Source organism: Tamandua tetradactyla, chromosome 20 (genome assembly GCF_023851605.1).
Source record: "Tamandua tetradactyla isolate mTamTet1 chromosome 20, mTamTet1.pri, whole genome shotgun sequence".
Classification (NCBI taxonomy): Eukaryota; Metazoa; Chordata; class Mammalia; order Pilosa; family Myrmecophagidae; genus Tamandua; species Tamandua tetradactyla.
In genome coordinates this window covers 42459286-42481430 of record NC_135346.1, presented here as the reverse complement: position 1 = coordinate 42481430, position 22145 = coordinate 42459286, and the positions used below count along the sequence as shown (strand labels likewise).

General features: G+C 37.0%; 1 long non-coding RNA gene across 1 annotated transcript; it reads right to left on the bottom strand.

Annotated features, from left to right (window-relative positions):
• Positions 1–422: 422 nt before the first annotated feature.
• LOC143664570 (uncharacterized) lies at positions 423–21727 on the bottom strand. Its single transcript, XR_013166520.1, has 3 exons — positions 21655–21727; positions 20924–21206; positions 423–522 (listed from the first exon to the last, which is right to left on the bottom strand). It is a non-coding gene; the product is annotated as an uncharacterized LOC143664570 (long non-coding RNA).
• Positions 21728–22145: the final 418 nt, after the last annotated feature.

Here is a 22145-nt window from a genome sequence, read left to right as displayed (position 1 = left end):
AGCAGGGGATGCCCTGGATAGCCATTGGTCCCAAAAAGATTGGGTCTAAATTCAACCCAGCAGAGATAAAATAGCTGACCAGCAGACCCATAAGCAAAAGGCAAATGCTTACTGCGATTTGAGAATTGTTGCATTTAAAAAAAGAAAGCTATAACATTCACCCACGCTTTTCTTTGATTTCCAGCTCATTTTCCTGCCCCAAGAGACCTTACTTTCAATATTCTGTGACTTTCCATGAAGTAGCTCTATCTGGTAACGAACTTTTTCTCTTTACCTAGTGATCCAATATCCCATTGTTGATTCTTAAATAGTTCATAATTTCTCACCTCTAGACATGAGATGGAAGGGATTCTCCATGAAGCTGTATGACAACGTTCTTTTCAAAAAAAAAAAAAAATCATTATTTTTGTTCATGAAAATGTGCTTTTTGTCTCCAAAGAATAAGAACTTTGGCAGAAGTAATCAAAGCAACAATGAAAAAGTTCCCGGTTCTTTCTGCATCCTTGGAGCCTAGAATTACACCTTGAACAAAAGCAAGAACTCAATGAGTATTCAATAGATGAACTTACAAGTGATTGAATGAGTATGTTTTTGCTTCTAAATTAAGGCAGAAAATGTATGAAAATATCCAGGGTGTTCATTTTATAAAAAAATTGTTAACAAGGATTTAAAAGCTCAGTTATTTAAATGAAATGAAGTTAACTTAATAGAATTGCAAGAATTTCAGTGGCAGAGGCAGGCAGGAGATATAAAATATTTTCAACAGAAAATAAATGTCATGATTAAGAGCAGAAGCTTTAGCATCTGAGTCCTTGGAATTGAATACTAGATCTAGCATCTATTATACAAGCCCCTGGGCAAATGACCTAACCACTCCTTGCTTATTTTTCCTCATTTGTAAATGGGGGGCCATAAATAACATCGCCAATATCATGACGTTTTTGTGAGGATTATATGACCTAGTTAATGTAAAGCATTTCACATACAATGTGGATACTAAGCTAACTAGTTATTATTATTGTTATTTCTTGTTCCATCTTGACTCAGATCACATTGCTTTCATCATTTATTCTAGTTAGCACTCGCTTTATTGAGCTAATACCTTCTTCTAACAGCCTGCTTTCTTAACCATTTCTTCTTGTAGCTTTTTATAATCTTTATTAAATAGCAGCATTCAAGGTGCAAACCCAACACAAATTAGCTTAAATGAAAAAGAGAGAGAGAGAATAGAGACAGACAGACAGAGAGAGAGAGAGAGAGAAAGTATTTACTTATGTAGGAAATGTAGAGAGACACTCTGGGCCTCTATGTCATCTTTTCTGCCTATGCTGCTCTTAGCTCACTTTCCATTTACCCAAGGGAGAAGAAGGTGTTAAAATATCTGCTCAACCTGTGAAATGGTAAAGGACCATGTTTACTGATGTGCAGGACTATTGCACAGCAAAACAGCCATGTATGTAAGAGACTCTTCATATGGCTACTCTAAATATAATTGGACCTATATTACTTATAAGAATTACATGTAGATTTTCTAGTTTGCAATCTGCTGGAATGCAATGTATCAGAAATGGAATGGCTTTTAAAAAGGGAAATTTATTAGGTTAATCTTCACTCAAGAAAGGCCAATGAAGTTCTGGGTTTCTCTCTCAGCTAGAAGGGCATATGGAAAAGTATGCTGGCTTTCTCTCCTGGCTTCTTGTTTCATGAAGCTCCCCTGGGGACATTTTCATTCCTCATCTCCAAAGGTCTCTGGCTGTATGGGCTCTCAAGCTGTTTCCAAAATGGTTCCCTCTTAAAGGGTTCCAGTAAGCTACCCCACCTTGAATGGGTGGAGACACATCTCCATGGAAACCATCTAATCAAAAGTTACCACCCACAGTTCGGTGGGTCACATTTCCATGGAAACAATCAAAAAGCTTCCACCCAGCAACATTGAATGAGGATTAAAGAACTTGACTTTTCTGGCATATAGAACAGATTTAAACCAGCACAAGAGGATTCAACATGATCTGAAGAGGGTGGCAAGAGTGAAAAGGCTAGAGAAAGACCAAAATAAAAAGATGAAGCTGTGAAAAGTATGTCATAACTAGGAAAGAACCGAGATTGTTTGATTTTGTATAGTAAAGATTTGGTCCAATATCACGGTTGATTTTATATACGAAGTAATGTATTGCTAATACATTGCTAATTAATTGTTTGCCAGCTTAGCAGAAGCCAAAACACATGACTGTGTATTTAAATGAAAAGAAAAAAGACTTGAGTTAAACAGAGTATCTTCCTGTACCCTTAAAAAAAAACCTTACTTGACTGCCAACAGTGAATCTGAGTTTTCTAACATTTGATAAACAGCTCAAAATTCATCTCCCATTCTGAATGTGTATGGGCAATTCATGAACTTTTTCACAGCTCAGCAATTTTGCAGTTGCTCTACTTAAAAAAAAGAAATACAACCACATCATCCTACCAACTAAAAAAGCTTAGCTCAACAAATATTTCTTCTCCAATAGTTATTAGCTATAGGACTGTAAGTAGGTAACACAATTGCTCTGAGCCTGAATATCTTCATCTAAAAAATGGAAATCTTATAATGCCCACCTGCTTATGTTATTGGGAATATTAAATGAGAAAATATTTATAAAGCACTTAGTAGGTTTCTGAAACTAGCAAATAATAAATATTAATTTATACTGTCATCATCATCATTTGCCAAAACCATCATCATTTGCTAAAAACTCTGCTTAGTGCCATGAATTGAAAGAACAACCTTAAACCTTTTCACTGTCCTCAAGGAGCTTATGTTTTAGAGAGAGATTATTAGTAATGGTCCTATCAAAGGCCCTCTCTCTAAAATTTTAATCTTAAACTTTCAGCCTTGACAGCTATGTGCTGTAGTAACCAATGTGACAGAATACACCACATAGTCGTTCGTGATTAGGGAAACTCCACCGCACTTCAGCACAATCATAGGTCTTGAGTCTAGGGTTGTGGTTGTCCAGGAATGATGATTTGAAGCACTGAGCAGGAGCTGCTTGCCAAGCAACCCTCGCAGGCACAAAACTCCTTAACAGGTTGGCACTTAATACCAGTCTCAGACAAGTTGACACATTCTCATTTACAACAAGGTGCTATAAAGAGGCTTACTAAATCAAAATATCTGAACATTTTTGAGCATTTTCACCATATTGTGCTTCTTGTCATCAGCATATGAGAGAACCTCTTTACCCAATTTTCTCTAATAGCGCACTAATAATTTTTGCTCATCTTAGAGCGTTTCACAATTTTGTTATTCATGAAAGGAGCCATTTTCTCATGTCTTTCTCTGATGGTTAGTGAGCTCAAATATTTTTATATGTGTATTGGCCATTTTTATTTCTGATTTTGTGATTTGCCTGGAAAAGGCAATTTTGAAAATAGGCACGTTTCTGGAGTATCAGCTTAAACAGAGTCACACTCATATAAAATGTCATGTGCGTACACTAGAACAAATTCCTCTGAGCACCACCATTAACATGCACCCCCGGGGTTATTCTGTGTTCTAAGATATTGAAGTATTTCCTTTTTTAAATTTTTGTTTCTTGGATTAGAGCATTAAGGCGAACTAAAAATATTGCTCCAGTGTTTATGTGCTGATCCCTTTAACTCACTCAATAAACTGAGGAGAAACAAAGAAAGGAAAAATTATGAGAGGCTCAAGATTAAGAAATAAATTAACTCTAAATGATCCAGAAGGTTTGGCTGAACAGTATTCCCTAGTCTTGCGAAAAACAGAGCATTCTTTATTCAACAGTGCCTTCACTTAGCTGTTTTAATAAGACCTACTCATCTGAAAGACATCTTTTCACAAATGATAAATAGTACATCACCTCATACACAAACATCATGGTATCCAGAAAGACGAGCGGGCGGGCTCAGAGCCAGACAGGCTTGGGGATAAATCTCAGCTCCTTTACTTCTTAGCTCTGTGGCCTTGATCACACCACTTAAACTTTGCAATCCTCAGTTTCATTCCCCCCCAAAATGAAATTAATACTTCTGTGTTTTTAAGGTTCCTAGCAGTTCAGTAGACCCTAGGTAAAGGCAGACATAGGAAATAATAAAACTATAATAATAAAATAATAAAAACTTTAGATTGTGTCTAATATCTAAGTATGTGTAATAACACCAAGTTTCTGGGTCTCATAATTGGTAGCTTTTACTTACTTATATGAGAATATTTTAAAGGTCTGCTCATGCTTTTATTGACCTGAGACATGGTTAAACAAGAACAAATGTCAAGTCTTTTCCTGCATATCAGATAACATGAAAAAAAAAACAGAAGAAACAAGCTTCTGGCCTCAAATGTAATTTTTAAAAATTTTTAAACTTTTATTTTACTGTCAAATAGACAACTCTAAATTTCCCATCTCAACTATATTGAAGCGTACAATTCAGTAGTATTAATTACATTCATAATACTGTGCCATCTTCACCAATATCCATTACTCCTGTTCTTTTATCCATGTAAACCAAAACTCTATACCCATTAAACTATAACTCTCCCTTCACGATTCATCCATGTTGCAGCATGCATCAGAACTTTGTTCCTTTAAACAGTTCAATAATATTCCATTAAGTGTATGTACCACATTTTGTTTATCTATTCACCTGTTGATGGATATTTTGGCTATTGTGATAAATGTTGCTACGAACATTGGTGTACAAATATCTGTTATAATCCTTGATTTCAATTCTTTGGGGTATATCCCAAGAAGTAGGATTGCTGAGTCACATGATAATTCAATTTTCAATTTTCTGAGAAACTACCAAGCTGATTTCCACAGTGGCTGCACCATTATACAATACCACTAGCAAGGTATAAATGTTCCTATTGCTTTGCATTCTCACCAGCATTTATTATTTCCTTTTTTTTTTTAATAATAGCAATCCTAACAGATGTGAAGTAGTATTTCATTGTGACTTTGATTTGCATTTTCCTGACAACCAATGATGTTGAATGTGTTTTCATGTGGTTATAGGCCATTTGCATGTATTTTTAGTGGCTGTTCAAGTCCTTTGGCCTATTTTTAATTGGGTCATTTGTCTTTTTATTGTTGAGTTGTAGCATTTTGTTAAAAATTCTTGAAATTAAATCCTATCAGATATCTGGTTCACAATTATTTTCTCCCATTCTTCAGGCTGATTTTTCACTTTCCAGTATCTTTCAACATGCAAAAGTTTTTAATTTTGACAAAGTCAAACAAGAAATAGTGTCTTATCTAAATCATTACCAAATCCAAGGTTATGAAGGTACTACTCTTATGTTTTCTTCTAGGCTTCTTGTCTTTTACGTTTATTCCTTGATCTATTTAGTGTTAATTTCTCTTGTAGAGTGAGATAGGGATTCATGGAATTGAATTAAGAGCTCAAAAATAAACCCACACATCTACATTCAACTGATTTTTTACAAGGGTGCCAAGTACATTAGCTAGGGAAAGATCAGTCTCTTCAACAAATGGTGCTGGGAAAATGGGATATCCACTTACAACAAACTAATTTTAATCTTGCATTACTAAATTTCCTTTTACTGGAAAAGATGAAACAGTTGATCCAATAAAAAGGAAACCACTATTACTAATGAGCAGGCCATAAAAGTAGATGAACCAATAAGATGTGATGTAACAAGTTCAAAGAAGAAAGGCCAAAGAAAAGAGATTGCTTATGACCAAAGAAGTGCAGGTATTTAAGAAGATTGACCCCTGTTCTGTATGGAGGTGCTATGGTGAACATTCTGTTCTATGAAACTCCAATGAACTCTTTGGCTTTTTGCCTTTGAGTAAGCAATTGAATGGCCCTTCAAGCATGCTACTGTATGTGTTCAACTGGGACTGTCAATCAAGTTACCTCACATTCTCCACTTCTAGAATGGGCTTAGGGAAACCATCAACCAATTCCTCTAAACTGACTCATACTGGAATACGCATGTCAGCCACATGCTACTTGGAATCCTTTTAGGGACATTGATATGAAATTTGGAAAAGAGCTCTTTTCTTAGGCAGCATTGAAATTGCATGCAAGCCTGAGACAGATTCCTGATGACATTGTTTTGTGCCTATATCCATCTGTTAACAAAAGCTCAGGACTTTTTAGTTACATGAGTCAAGAAATTCTTTTTTGCATGCTTGAGTTAATTTGACTTGATCCACTGAGACTCTAACTTCATTGATCTGATTGATTGGGCTAAAAAGAACTGAAACTGATTGTGTCCCAGGCCCCATGAGTCTGCCAGCTAAATCGGTGGACTTCTGCAATGGTTTTCTATTTTTAATCATCAAAAAAAATTCCAAAATGTTGTTGCTGCTGCTATTGCTGTTGTGTTTATATGAAACTGTGAATGTCATAGTTGTGCTATTTTATCCCACTAATTTTGATCTGACTGTGGAAGTGGAAAAATATGTCATGCCTTTTCTTGTTTTCTCATCTCTCAGGTCAATACCTGCAGGAGTTTGTGTTCTCCTGATTTGGAAGGCTGGGTTAGCTCTAAAGCATGCAGTCAGCTGGAAAGGCCATAAATAGGACAAGCTTTCCAAGATAAAGCCTGCCAGGAATACTGCTACAAACATATTGTGGGAGCAGCTGGCCCCAGTAGCAGTGGGAATTAACCAGAAAAGCAAATGGAGAAATAAGTTTGAAAGAAACGATTGGGGACCGACGGGGTCCAGGGGCAGTCTTTGTGTCAATCCCCTCTGCCTTTAGGAAGGGATCCTTGTGAGAGGAGCCCCAACCCACCCACCCATGGAAATGGAGCCCATGGTTTGCTGTAAAACCCATTTATTATTTTAATGGAATTCATTCTTTTCAAAACTCAAATGATGATTCACACTGGGATTGGACTTCCTCCCCAGGATGAACTATATGACCTCTTTGGCAGGCAGGCCAAATGGAGGCTTCCAAACCATTCTGTCCTGACTCTGCACCTTCATTCTTTAATCCCTTCCAATCTTGCAATCAGAAGTGGCCTGCTAGGTCACTGGAGCTTGGCCAGTATTCATCCATGGAATTTAAATTGTAAAGCACAATAGAAAAGGAGAAAGAATAATTTTTAAAAATCAGATGGGCCTGGGTTTGAATCTCTTTTTCCATTCTTCCAATTCTTTTTTCCTTCCTTTATCATTTATCAAGTGCCCATTATGTGCCAGACACTGTACTAACTACTAGGGATGGAGGGATTAACAAAAAGACTAAGTCTCTGCTTTCTTGAAATACAGAGGGGAATTCAACGACTAAACATCTTAAACAGCTTTTCATTTGGGTCCAGTCATTTCGTCTCTTAAACCTCAGTTTTCTAGTCTGTAAAATGGAGAGCAAAGTGACTACCTTGCATGACTGAAGAAGAGATCAGGTATGTGAGTTCCTGGCACATAAAAGCTGGGGATATACAGAGTTTAAAAGCAAGCAAGCAAGTAATCAAACAAACAAACAGCAAGTCACATTTCTTAAAAGATTGTTAAAGTTAATGATGGTTATCCAGAGGCCTTTAAGGGTGATATCTTTATGGTGATAAGAGCTAAATAGAAGAAGACCAGAACTTGTGCAATGATTGGCTTCATTGACTGTCAGTCTCCCAGAGCATCTTTTGCAAAATGGTGACAGACATATTCACCCACTCACTGCACAAGGCTGTTGTAAAAATCATGAATTTCAAAACGTTGGAAGAAAAGTTCTTAAAATTAAACATTTTAAGTGCCTTTTGCAAATAGAAAGCAATGGATCTCAACCAGGGGTGAGTTTATCTGCCAGGAAATATGTGGCAATGTCTGGAGATGGTTTTGGTTGTCACAACTGGGAGGAGGGCAGGAGGAATTGATACTGTCATCTAGTGGGTAGAGGTTAGAAAAGTTTCTAAATGTGTTAAAATGCACGGAAAAGCTCTGCACACACACACACACAAAAGCTCTGCACAACTTCCAACATTCTGCGGAATGTTGAGTCCCATAATGTCAAAAATGTCACTGTTGAGAAATTGCTGTAAAGTACTCTGGAAATACAAATTAATATTTCAGTTAGGCCTCGATGTTTGGAGATAAATACTGGGGAAGGTGGATAGCATTACAAAATGTTAAGAGCCACACTGTCTTCGAGAAGCTTGAAATCCTGTTGAGGAATGAAAGCTAGAAGGTGAAAATCATTTGCAGAACAAGATAAGACATCTCACAACCCAATGTGTGGCATTCAGATGACAATTCCATCTCTGCTATGACTTATCATGTGAATTTGAGCAAGTCATTTAACCTCTATGAGTTTATAAATTTGATACTGAGAATGAACTGGATAGTACTGAAGGCAGTGTCCAACACTGTCATTTCATTTTCAATTATTCTCTCCAGTTTTTGAGATGAATAGTAAAATGAGCATAGGCTTGAGAATTCAGTGTCATAGATTCATGTCCTTCTCCTTATTAGGTGGGACAACTTGGACAAGTCCTTAATGGTCTTTGAGACTCAGTGTCATTCATTATCTGCAATGGGGAGGAATGTTGTGTATCTTGCAGTAAATAGCCTGGCTCATAGCAGTTAATATGTCTAATTATTATATAATTATGGCTGCGGGAATATTTCAACTTTTTCAGGGGCCTGCATTTTGGGGTGCAAATGTGCTTCCACTGTACTAATCAGGAACAAGAGGAAGTCATACTCCTCCTGAAGAAGATGTATGCAGTCTCCCAAGTAAGCCTCTTAAAGTGGAACAAAGACTATTCTAGGTATAAACCATGGGCAAGTCATCACCCTCCCCCCAAAACTTTGTCACCCCCATCTGTGAGGTGAGACAATTATTACCCTATAAAAACAATAGGACATTGTATGTATGCTTAAAATATTTCCATTAAAATTCATCTCCTCTATTTCCTAGTTTTCCTCTCCATCCTACAGGGCATCCCTACCTTCTCTATATCTACACACAAAGGAGGAACAAAGTCAGCTTCAAGTTTTCTTATTTGTCCTGATTTCTGGGAATGGGTGAAAAGAAAAATAAACATACAAATGTAGTATAAAAAATGAGCCGAGGGCAGTGTGATGGTGGCTACAGTGGTAGAATTCTCAGCTACCATGCGGGAGACCTGGGTTCAATTTCCAGTGCCTGCCCATGCAGAAAAAAAAAAAAAGGTGAATCACAGAAGACAAAATAAAGGAGTAGAAAAAAAAATACCCTGCCTAGGTTGATATGGATGAGATGAATTTGAGGAAGTCTGGTGTTCTAGTTTGCTAGCTGCTGGAATGCAATACACCAGAAACAGAAAGGCTTTTAAAAGGGGGAATTTAATGAGTTGCTAGTTTACAGTTCTAAGGCTAAGAAAATGTCCCAATTAAAACAAGTCTAAAGAAATGTCCAATCAAAGACATCCAGGGAAAGATACCTTGGTTCAAGAAGGCCAACGAAGTTCAGGGTTTCTCTCTCAAGTTGAGAAGGCACATGGCGAACACAGTCAGGGCTTCTCTCTCAGCTGGAAGGGCACATGGCAAATATGGCATCGTCATCTGCTAGCTTTCTCTCCTGGCTTCTGGTTTCATGAAGCTCCCCGGGAGGCGTTTTCCTTCTTCATCTCCAAAGGTTGCTGGCTCGTGGACTCTCTGCATCTCATGGCTGCATCGTTCTGCTCTCTGAATCTCTTTCTCCAAAACGTTACCTCTTTTATAGGATTCCAGTAAACCAATCAAGACCCACGCAAATGGGTAGAGACATGTCATCCCTTAATCCAGTTTAACAACTATTCTTGACTAAATCACATCAACCAGGGAGATGATCTCATTACAGTTTCAAATATACAGTATTGAATAAGGATTGTTCTACCTTTAAGAAATGGGATTTATATCAAAACATGGCTTTTCTTAGGGGTCATACTTCCTTTCAAACCAGCACATCTGGTAAGGGAGAAGAGAGTCTGGTGGGATGCTATGGTATATGTCAACTATGAGTGCAGAAATGGAATAGAGAATGGAACTTTTAAGAAGTTTACTCTGGAATCGGAAATGAAAACATTTCTTAAAACTTTTCATGGACTTTGAGAAAGTGTAATAAAGGCTTACTTTCTATACTCACAGAAAGCCCAGTGCAAATGGATTTAGGACGATCAAAGAAGAGGTTGACTTTATCATCCAGACAGATGCAGGACAAAGGGGAGAAAATCTGTGAAAGATGGTGAAGCCCCAGAAAGCCAGGACTATGAAGAAGTAAGGTGTTGAGGAATTATTGAAATTATAGGTTTAGTTCCAGATCCTTAATGGCCAGGAATTGGGAATTGAGTCATGTTTACTTTAAATTTTTCAGGAAAGAAACCCACTTGACTAAAGAACTACGTTTGAAACCAAGAGTCCTAATAAATACGCTAACACTTACCAACTGTGGGTCTGAATTCCCTTACGTATCATGTGACATGATTACAGCCTGTAATGCCTAAGCATCACCTCACAGAAAGTTCGTGAAGATCAAACAGTAAGTGATAGGTGAGTTTTGGAAAGCTAAATGTATTCAGTAGATGTAAGTATAGCTGAAATTGCATAGAAGTTTAAAGCAATGACTTTGAAAAGGAAGAAGTAGTGGGAATATTACAGGAAGGAGACTAGAAGTTTCATATTTCAATATAGTATTTAGACATAATATATTATTATTGAAAAAAATGTTGGGTGAAGTGTTCTTCAGATGTCTGTTAGGTCTTAGTTGTTTAATAGTATTGTTTAAATCTCCTATTTCATTGTTGATCTTTTGTCTAGTTGTTCTATACATTATTTAGAATGGAGTATTGAAGTCTCCAAATATTTTGGTTAAATTTTCTATTCCTTCCAATTCTGTCAGTCTTTGCTTCATGTATTTTGGGGCTATGGTGTTTGGAGCATATATTTTTATAATTGCTATGTCTTCTGGGTGGATTGAGCCTTCTGTCATAATTCATCCTTCTTTTTTTCTGGGAAACATTTTGCCTAAAGTCTGTTTTGTCTGATATTAATATACCCACTACAGCTCTCTGTCTATTACTGTGTGCCTGGTATTTTTTTCTCCATTCTTTTACTGTTAACCTATTTGTATCTTTGAACATAAGGTATATCTTGTCTCAGTAAGTAGTTGGAGCAGGTCTTTTATCCATTCTGCCTTTTTTGTCAGAATGTTGAATACATTCACATTTAATGTAATTTCTGATAGGGAAGACATGTTTGTCATATTGCTATTTGTTTTCTATATGTCATGTCTTTTTCGTTTCTGTATTATTCTGTTACTGCTTTCTTTTGCATAATAGAGATTTTGTCTAGCATGCCACTTTATTTACCTTGTTGTTTCTCTTACGATATGTGTTTTGGTTAGTTTCTCAGTAGTTGTTCTGGGGATTACAATTAGCATCTTAACTTACTACATTATAATTCAGAATAACGCAAACTTAATTTCAATGATAAACAAAAAGTTTCTCTCCATATAACTCCATTCCATTACCCACCCATTGTTCTATTTGTATCATATAAATCACATCTTTATTCATTATGAATACATCAACACATTCTTATAATTATTGGGCTATGTACATATATATATATTTTTATTAATTAAAAAAAATTAACACACAAAACATTTAAATATCATTCCATTCTACATATACAATCAGTAATTCTTAATATCATCACATAGTTGCATATTCATCATTTCTTAGTGCATTTGCATCGATTAGAAAAAGAAATAAAAAGACAACAGAAAAAGAAATAAAATAATAGAGAAAAAGAACTATATGTACCATACCCCTTACCCCTCACTTTCATTTACCACTATTTCAAACTGAATTTATTTTAACATTTGTTCCCCCTATTATTTATTTTTATTCCATATGTTCTACTCTTCTGTTGATATAGTAGCTAAAAGGAGCATCAGGCATAAGGTTTTCACATTCACAGAGTCTCATTGTGAAAGCTATATCATTGTTCAATCATCATCAAGAAACATGGCTACTGGAACACAGCACTACATTTTCAGGCAATTCCCTCCAGCCTCTCCACTACATCTTGAACAACAAGGTGATATCTACTTAATGCATAAGAATAACCTCCAGGATAACCTCTCGACTCTGTTTGGAATCTCTCAGCCATTGATACTTTGTCTCATTTTACTCTTCCCCCTTTTGGTCGAGAAGTTTCTCTCAATCCCTTGATGTTAATTCTCAGCTCATTCTAGGGTTTTTTTCAGTCCCTTGATGCTGAGTCTCAGCTCATTACAGGATCTCTGTCCCTCGTTGTCAGGAAGGTCCACACCCCTGGGAGTCATGTCCCAAGCAGAGAGGGGGAGGGTGGTGAGACTACCTTTCATATTGGCTGGAGAGAGAGGCCACATCTGAGCAACAAAAGAGGCTCTCTTGGGGGTGACTCTTAGGCCTAAATTTTAAGTAGACTTGACCTATCCTTTGTGGGGTTAAGTTTCATGTGAACAAATCCCAAGACTGGGGGCTCAGCCTATAGCCTTGGTTGTCCACACTGCTTGTGAGAATGTCAAGAATTCAACTTGGGGAAGTTGAATTTCTCCCCACTCTCACCATTCCCTGAAGGGGGCTTACAAATACTTTTCCAGTCACTGATCAAATCATTCTGGGATTCATCGGGGGATCACTCTGGACAAACCAACAAAATCTCATGTGCTACCTGAGATTCCAAGTACGTATGACATTCAATCAAACTATCTACATGAGTTATATTAGGAAATGCTCTAGTCAAAATCTAAATTTTGTAACAAACATTTTTTGCTTTAGTCTCACACATAAGGTGACATTTTAAAGTATTAATTATCATCTATTTTCAGCACCCTGCAGTAATGACATTCCTTTGTTCTTCCTCATGCCAAAACATTTCTAAAATTTGTACATTGTATATTTCACTATTGTTATACACTCTAGGCATTGCTAGATTATACCATCTCAATCCTTAACATCTATCTTTCTTTCTGATTTCATTTATGTCCCCATCCTTGCTCCCTCTATCATTCTCACATGCAGCTTCATTCAGTGTTTCAACATAATTACATTACAGTTAGGTAGTATTGTGCTGTCCATTTCTGAGTTCTTGTATCCAGTCCTGTTGCACAGTCTGTATCCCTTCAGCTCCAATTACCCACTATCTTACCCTATTTCTATCTCCTGATGGTCTCTGTTACCAATGACATATTCCAAATTTATTCATTAATGTCGGTTCATATCAGTGAGACCATACAGTATTTGTCCTTTAGTTTTTGGCTAGTCTTACTCAGCATAATGTTCTCTAGGTTCATCCATGTTGTTACATACTTCATAAGTTTATTCCGTCTTAGAGCTGCATAATATTCCACCGTATGTATATACCACAGTTTGTTTAGCCACTCGTCTGTTGATGAACATTTTGGCTGTTTCCATCTCTTTGCAATTGTAAATAATGCTGCTATAAACATTGGTGTGCAAATGTCCGTTTGTGTCTTTGCCCTTAAGTCCTCTGAGTAGATACCTAGCATTGGTATTGCTGGGTCATATGGCAATTCTATATTCAGTTTTTTGAGGAACTGCCAAACTGCCTTCCACAGTGATTGCACCATTTGACATTCCCACCAACAGTGAATAAGTGTGCCTCTTTCTCCACATCCTCTCCAGCACTTGTCATTTTCTGTTTTGTTGATAATGGCCATTCTGGTGGGTGTGAGATGATATCTCATTGTGGTTTTGATTTGCATTTCTCTAATGGCCAGGGACACTGAGCATCTCTTCATGTGCCTTTTGGCCATTTGTATTTCCTCTTCTGAGAAGTGTCTGTTCAAGTCTTTTTCCCATTTTGTAATTGGGTTGGCTGTCTTTTTGTTGTTGAGATGAACAATCTCTTTATAAATTCTAGATACTAGACCTTTCTCTGATATGTCATTTCCAAATATTGTCTCCCATTGTGTAGGCTGTCTTTCTACTTTCTTGATGAAGTCCTTTGATGCACAAAAGTGTTTAATTTTGAGGAGCTCCCATTTATTTCTTTCTTTCTTCAGTGCTCTTGCTTTAGGTATAAGATCCAAAAAAATCACCTCCAGTTATAAGATTCATAAGATATCTCCCTACATTTTCCTTAACTGTTTTATGGTCTTAGACCTAATGTTTAGATCTTTGATCCATTTTGAGTTAACTTTTGTATAGGGTGTGAGATACGGGTCCTCTTTCATTCTTTTCCATATAGATATCCAGTTCTCTAGGCACCATTTATTGAAGAGACTGTTCTGTCCCAAATTAGTTGGCTTGACTGCCTTATCAAAGATCAAATGCCCATAGATGAGAGGGTCTATATCTGAGCACTCTATTCAATTCCATTGGTCAATATATCTATCTTTATGCCAGTACCATGCTGTTTTGACCACTGTGGCTTCCTAATATGCCTTAAAGTCAGGCAGGCAGCATGAGACCTCCAGCTTCGTTTTTTTCCCTCAAGATACTTTTAGCAATTCGGGGCACACTGCCCTTCCAGATAAATTTGCTTATTGGTTTTTCTATTTCTGAAAAGTAAGTTCTTGGGATTTTGATTGGTATTGCATTGAATCTGTAAATCAATTTAGGTAGAATTGACATCTTAACTATATTTAGTCTTCAAATCCATGAACATGGTATGCCCTTTCATCTATTTAGGTCTTCTGTGATTTCTTTTAACAGTTTCTTGTAGTTTTCTTTGTATAGGGCTTTTGTCTCTTTACTTAAATTTATTCCTAAGTATTTTATTTTTTTAGTTGCAATTGTAAATGGAATTTGTTTCTTGATTTCCCCCTCAGCTTGTTCATTGCTACTGTATAGAAACACTACAGATTTTTGAATGTTGATCTTGTAACCTGCCACTTTGCTGTACTTGTTTATTAGCTCCAGCAGTTTTGCTGTGGATTTTTCAGGGTTTTTGATGAATAGTATCATATCATCTGCAAACAGTGATAGTTTTACTTCTTCCTTTCCAATTTTGATGCCTTGTATTTCTTTTTCTTGCCTAATTGCTCTGGCTAGAACTTCCAACACGATGTTGAATAACAGTGGTGATAGTGGACATCCTTGTCTTTTTCCTGATCTTAGGGGAAAAGTTTTCAATTTTTCCCCATTGAGGATGCTATTAGATGTGGGTTTTTCATATATTCCCTTTTTCATATTAAGGAAGTTCCCTTGTATTCCTATCTTTTGAAGTGTTTTCAACAGGAAAGGATGTTGAATCTTGTCATATGCCTTCTCTGCATAAATTGAGGTGATCATGTGATTTTTCTGCTTTGATTTGTTGATATGGTGTATTACATTGACTGATTTTCTTATGTTGAACCATCCTTGCATACCTGGGATGAATCCTACTTGGTCATGATGTATAATTCTTTTAATGTATTGCTGGATTCGATTTGCTAGAATTTTTTTGGGGATTTTTGCATCTATATTCATTAGAGAGATTGGTCTGTGGTTTTCTTTTTTTGTAATATCTTTGCCTGGTTTTGGTATGAGGGTGATGTTGGCTTCATAAGATGAATTAGGTAGCTTTCCCTCCACTTCAATTTTTTTGAAGAGTTTGAGCAGGGTTGGTACTAATTCTTTCTGGAATGTTTGGTAGAATTCACATGTGAAGTCATCTGGTCCTGAACTTTTCTTTTTGGGAAGATTTTAATGACTGATTCAATTTCTTTACTTGTGATTGGTTTGTTGAGGTCATCTATTTCTTCTTGAGTCAAAGTTGGTTGTTCATGTCTTTCTAGGAACTTGTTCATTTCATCTACATTTTTGTATTTATCAGCATAAAGTTGCTCATAGTATCCTGTTATTACCTCCTTTATTTCTGTGAGGTCAGTGGTTATATCTCCTCTTCCATTTCTGATCTTATTTATTTGTGTCCTCTCTCTTCTTCTTTTTGTCAATCTTGCTAAGGGCCCATAAATCTTATTGATTTTCTCATAGAACCAACTTCTGGTCTTATTGATTTTCTCTATTGTTTTCATGTTCTCAATTTCATGTATTTCTGCTCTAATCTTTGTTATTTCTTTCTTTTTGCTTGCTTTGGGGTTAGTTTGCTGTTCTTTCTCCAGTTCTTCAAAGTGGACAGTTAATTCCTGAATTTTTGCCCTTTTTTCTTTTTTGATATAGGCATTTAGGGCAATAAATTTCCCTCTTAGCACTGCCTTTGCTGCTTCCTATAAGTTTTGATATGTTGTGTTTTCATTTTCATTTGCCTCGAGATGTTTACTGATTTCTCTTGCAATTTCTTCCTTGACCCACTGGTTGTTTAAGAGTGTGTTGTTGAGCCTCCATGTATTTGTGAATTTTCTGGCACTCTGCCTATTATTGATTTCCAACTTCATTCCTTTATGATCTGAGAAAGTGTTGTGTATGATTTCAATCTTTTTAAATTTGTTGATGCTTGCTTTGTGACCCAGCATATGGTCTATCTTTGAGAATGCTCCATGAGCACTTGAGAAAAAGGTGTATCTTGCTGTTGTGGGGTGTAATGTCCCATAAATGTCTGCTAAATCTAGCTCATTTATTGTAATATTCAAATTCTCTGTTTCTTTATTGATCCTCTGTCTAGATGTTCTGTCCATTGATGAGAGTGGGGAATTGAAGTCTCCAACTATTATGGTACATGTGTCTATTTCCCTTTTCAGTATTTGCAGTGTATGCCTCACGTATTTTGGGGCATTCTGGTTTGGTGCATAAATATTTATGATTGTTATGTCTTCTTGTTGAATTGTTCCTTTTATTAGTAGATAGTATCCTTCTTTGTCTCTTAACTGTTTTACATTTGAAGTCTAATTTGTTGGATATTAGTATAGCTACTCCTGCTCTTTTCTGGTTGTTATTTGCATGAAATATCTTTTCCCAACCTTTCACTTTCAACCTATGTTTATCTTTGTGTCTAAGATGTGTTTCCTGTAGAGAGCATATAGAAGGGTCCTGGTTTTTAATCCATTCTGCCAGTCTATGTCTTTTGATTGGGGAGTTCAGTCCATTAACATTTAGTGTTATTACTGTTTGGGTAGTACTTTCCTCTACCATTTTGACTTTTGCATTTTATATAGCATATCTAATTTTCCTTCTTTTTACACTCTTCTCCACACCTCTCTCTTCTGTCTTTTCATATCTGTCTCTAGTGCTCCCTTTAGTATTTCTTGCAGAGCTGGTCTCTTGGTCACAAATTCTCTCATGGACTTTTTGTCTGAAAATGTTTTAATTTCTCCCTCATTTTTGAAGGACAATTTTTCTGGATATAGAATTCTTGGTTGGCAGTTTTTCTGTTTTAGTAATTTAAATATATCATCCCACTGTCTTCTTGCCTCCATGGTTTCTGCTGAGAAATCTACACATAGTCTTATTGGGTTTCCCTTGTATGTGATGGATTGTTTTTCTCTTACTGCTTTTAAGATCCTCTCTTTCTCTTTGACCTCTGACTTTCTGACTACTAAGTGTCTTGGAGAATGTCTATTTGGATCTATTCTCTTTGTGGTGTGTTGCACTTCTTGGATCTGTAATTTTAGGTCTTTCATAAGAGTTGGGAAATTTTCAGTGACAATTTCTTCCATTAGTTTTTCTCCTCCCTTTCCCTTCTCTTCTCCTTCTGGGACACCCACAACATGTATATTTGTGCACTTCATATTATCATTCAATTCCCTGAGCCCCTGCTCATATTTTTCATCCTTTTCCCTATAGTTTCTGTTTCTTTTTGGATTTCAGATGTTCTATCCTCCAGTTCACTGATTCTAACCTCTGTCTCTTGAAATCTACCATCGTAGGTTTCCATTGTTTTTTTCATCTCTTCTACTGTATCTTTCATTCCCATAAGTTCTGTGATTTGTTTTTTCAGACTTTCCATTTCTTCTTTTTGTTCATTCCTTGCCTTCTTCATGTCCTCCCTCAATTCATTGATTTGGTTTTTGATGAGGTTTTCCATTTCTGTTTGTATATTCAGAATTAGTTGTTTCAGCTCCTGTATCTCATTTGAACTATTGGGTTGTTTCTTTGACTGAACCATATCTTCAATTTTCCTGGTGTGATTTGTTATTTTTTGCTGGTGTCTGGACATTTAATTACCTTAATTAGTTTATTCTGGAGATTGCTTTCACTTATCTTACCTAGGGTTTTCTTGCTAGATGAATTTGTTGTCTATCTGTTCTTTGACCTTCAATTTAGCTTTCTCTGGGCCTCTAGCTTAAGTTTTGTTTAACAGAGGGTAATTTTTCAGTTTTTGTTTTCTTGTTTCTTGTCTTGATTGTAAGGTGCTTTTTCCCTCCCCACCCTTAGGAGGGTCTACATAGGTATTACAGACTCCAGCCGGGTTTTTCCTGACTAAACTGGCCTCCTTTCAGGGGGAAGTAGTCACCTGCGTTAGTTTTTCCTGAGGGTGAGACCCAGCAGGTTGAAAGACTTTCCTGCGAAGTCTCCAGGTTCTGATTTTCTTATCCTGCCCAGTATGTGGTGCTTGTCTGTCTGCGGGTCCTACCAGCAAAAGATGTTGTGGCTCCTTTAACTTTGGAAGGCTCTCCCTGCTGGGGGCATGGTGGAGACAGAGGAGAGTTGTAGGCTGGTTTTAATGGCTTCAAATTGCCAAGCCCTGGGGTCTGAATTCCTTGAGAGAGGGATTCCACCTGAGTTGCGTTTCACCCCTCCCCTGGGGAAGGTTCAGATGGGAGACAGCCCTGAAAGCAGCCTGTTTCTGCATATGCCTGGGGCAGTTGCAGCCTGTGTAATCCCACTGCTGAATCCAGAGGCAGCCAAACCTCCGTAGAAACAGCCACAAAATCCTCTGTTTCATCCCCTTTCCTCTTTTTCGGTTAGCCCAATAGGCGATGTCTGCTTTGACCAGTTTCACCTGAGCTGGGGGCCTATTTTTAGTAGTCAGAATTTGTTTATTAATGCCACAATTGGTGTTTGCTTGGACTCAGTCCCTGCTACTGTTAGAGTCTCTTTCCTTTCCCTCCGGGAAGCTGCCTGTGGGGGAGGGGTGCCGGGTGCTGGCCGCCGCAGCTTGGGGAACTCACAGTTCCAGAGACTCACAGCCCGTCCAGCTGGTCCAGACTGGGGTACGCTGTGTGTCTGGTCACTATCGTGGCTCTGGGAGCTGTTCTGTACTGTTTCTGGTTATTTAGTAGTTGTTCTGGAGGATGAACTAAAACACGCACATTACTAAGCCGCCATCTTGGCCCCCATACCATACATATATTTTTAATGCAAGAAATTCATACAATTTTTTGAAAAATGTATAACAGTAAAGTATAAAGAAGAAAAATAATTATCAATAATAGCTGAATTACCTGGTTAAACTTTTATTATATTTCTAGTTATATTTCTGCACAGTAACTCACTAATAGCTACACTGAGACCCAGTTGAAAGAAATATCTGTATAACTCTTCTAAAATTATAGTAAGTAGGAGAGATTTAGGTACTTGTTTTTCCATTTATATGAGATGCCTTACTAAGTAAAAACTCTCCCAACCCAAATTTCTAGAAAAACCCTTTATGCATGCCTTACATGGTTCATGAGAGTACTTTTAAGACTTTTAGGGTCATATGGATTGATGTACATGAGCAAGAAAATCCAAAGTTTCCAAGAAAAATAAAACTGGGGTCCTAGTCAAGACTTAACACTCTTACATGGTTTAATCTCGAGTATAATAGAAGTGTAGGCTGCATTTAGAATCTATGTTGTGACCTTGGGAAGGTTATTAAAACAGTCTATGCCTCAGTTTTCTCCTCTCTAAAATGGATGATATTAATAACAATAGTATTCATACTTGCTCTTAAAGATTGTGAAAATTAAATGAAATATTGTATGGAAGTTGATTACTACAAAGCCCAGTAAATAAGCAATTATTATTATCAGATTTATTATTATCATTTATTATTATCTTACCCCCACAAGGTAAGAAATATGGTAATATTGTTTGTTTTAACTTGTTTTGTATCAGAAAGGCAAACGTATTTTCAATAATTATCATTGGACCATCATCTGCAAATTAAATTGCCTTAACCAACCCATGTTTCTTCAGGCAGAATTCCTTTCCCTTTTACCACATTTGTCTTTAGACACAGAACAATCAAATGGAAATACAGTTATGCCCTTTCTTTGGAAAGCTGTGTATATTTGGAAGGCATTTCCCCCTCACTTTAATATCTTTACTGAGTCTGGAAAAAAAAATGATCATCTCAGTTCCATGATTTCTCTCATGTTCAACATGTTCAAGGGATAAAATGTTCAGCACTGCTTTTTTCTGTCTGCTAAGGAAATGAAAGAACACTAGACCTGCCTTACTTTTCATCATCTGAGCAGTGATGAAGGTACTTTACTTTCTATTTGACAAAAACATTCTCTGTGCTGTTTGAAGACAGAGGTAGAGAGAGAGAAAGAGAGAGCAGGGGAGAATTCAGTAAAGGAACACAAACCTATATTTGAGCAGACTGCTACATTTTGTGAATCAAATGTATTTTTCTACAGTTCAGGCCTATCTTAACAAATCTTAACAACCAGATTTAAGGTAACTTTGGATTGGCAAGTTCCCTCCTTTTCCTAGTTCTGAAAAGATGAAACCCAATTACTCCATGGGCAATCCTGAATTCAGTCTTATATTCCCCAGTGCCTGGGATCTTCTCCCTACTTCCCAAGGAAGCCTCAGCCTCAAGAGTAAGCATAGGTAGTTCTTCATCAAAAGCTCCCTGTAGGCACAATTCATCCTACCCACCACTTCTCTTAGACTGGAAGTCTTACATTTAAAGTGTAACCCATGGACCTACAGCATTAGTTTCACTTGGAAATAGAATCAAGGGCCCTATCCCAGATATACTAAACCACAATATGCATTTTGCCAAGACCTCAGGAATTACTTATTTTTAAAAAGTTGAGCTGCTTAAACCATTCCTGTCCTGGAATGCAATGCAGATTTTTATGGAATGAGAAAAATTCAGAAATGTCTTACCATAGTTTTCTGAGTTGTTCTTTCAGACCACAAAAGAAGTGGCACTGTGCCCTCCAATACTCAGGCATTTACAACACGTAGAGTGTCTCCCATGTAAGTACCCTTCACTCTTGACATTTTTCTGTCTCTCTTTACAGTCAAAGTCCCCACTTCCACTGCCTCATGTAGCTGGTTGCCTCACATCTTCTTTCAGGAGGTTTGCCTATTGGTTCTTGTTTGTCTCTTGCAAAGTCAAACAGTGCTTCTGGCTTCAGCAGTATATTCATGATGTTCTCTTCTGATCCTTTAACATGATGAGTGGTTTACAAGGACAATGAACAAGGGTAAAAATATGTCCTGCCGTTGCATATCAGACCTCCCAAAAGTTAGTCTCAGCCAGGCTGGTCCCCTTTACCAATCACCTTGCTTCAGATAACCTAGTCTCATCCCATATTGAAAAAATCTTTTGAGCTTCTCTCTCTACAAACTATAGCCTTCCCCAATCATACCTTTCCTCCACTTCCGTGCTGAGAAACGTTTGACTCTTTATCGCCCTACCTCAGAACTATCTGATTTTGCATGAGAAACCACACTAGCCATTGATGTTCTTGCTAGTTGTGTCTCAGGAGAAATGGCTTCATTTTCAATGTGTCTGCTTCAATGACACTCTTGATTATGTGTCTCATCTTAGTAAGGATTTGACACTTGATCCCTTTGTACTTATTAAAGAAAATGGTTAAGTAGGGTCATACTTTAGTTAAAGTAGCCACACTATGTTCAATGCTTATCTTCCTGGGGTTAGAGTTGCTGTGGTTAAGAGCTTGGGTTCTAGTTTGAGATTGTTTCTCACATTCTAAGTTGCAATGGTTGCCAAGAAAGAGAGTTCTGGGTGGTTCTTTCAATTCAAGCACGAAATTTGAAAGAAATATTTTTTCAGCTCAGCTTAAGAATTTTGTCCCATTGAATTAAAATAATGACTAGGATAATATTGGTGAAGGAAGCACAAAGAATTATCTCATTCAATTTTCTGTCTTCTAAAAGACAGATTTTTTTTTTTAGTTTTATAAAACTTTTTTATTGTATGATTTATATACAAAAGAAAGAAAGATAAAAGCAATAGTTTTCAAAGCACTCTTTAACAAGTCATTACAGGACAGATTCCAGAGTTTGTCATGAGCTACCACACCATCCTCCCAGATTTTTCCTTCTAGGAGTTCCAGAATATAGGAGGCTAGAAGAAATA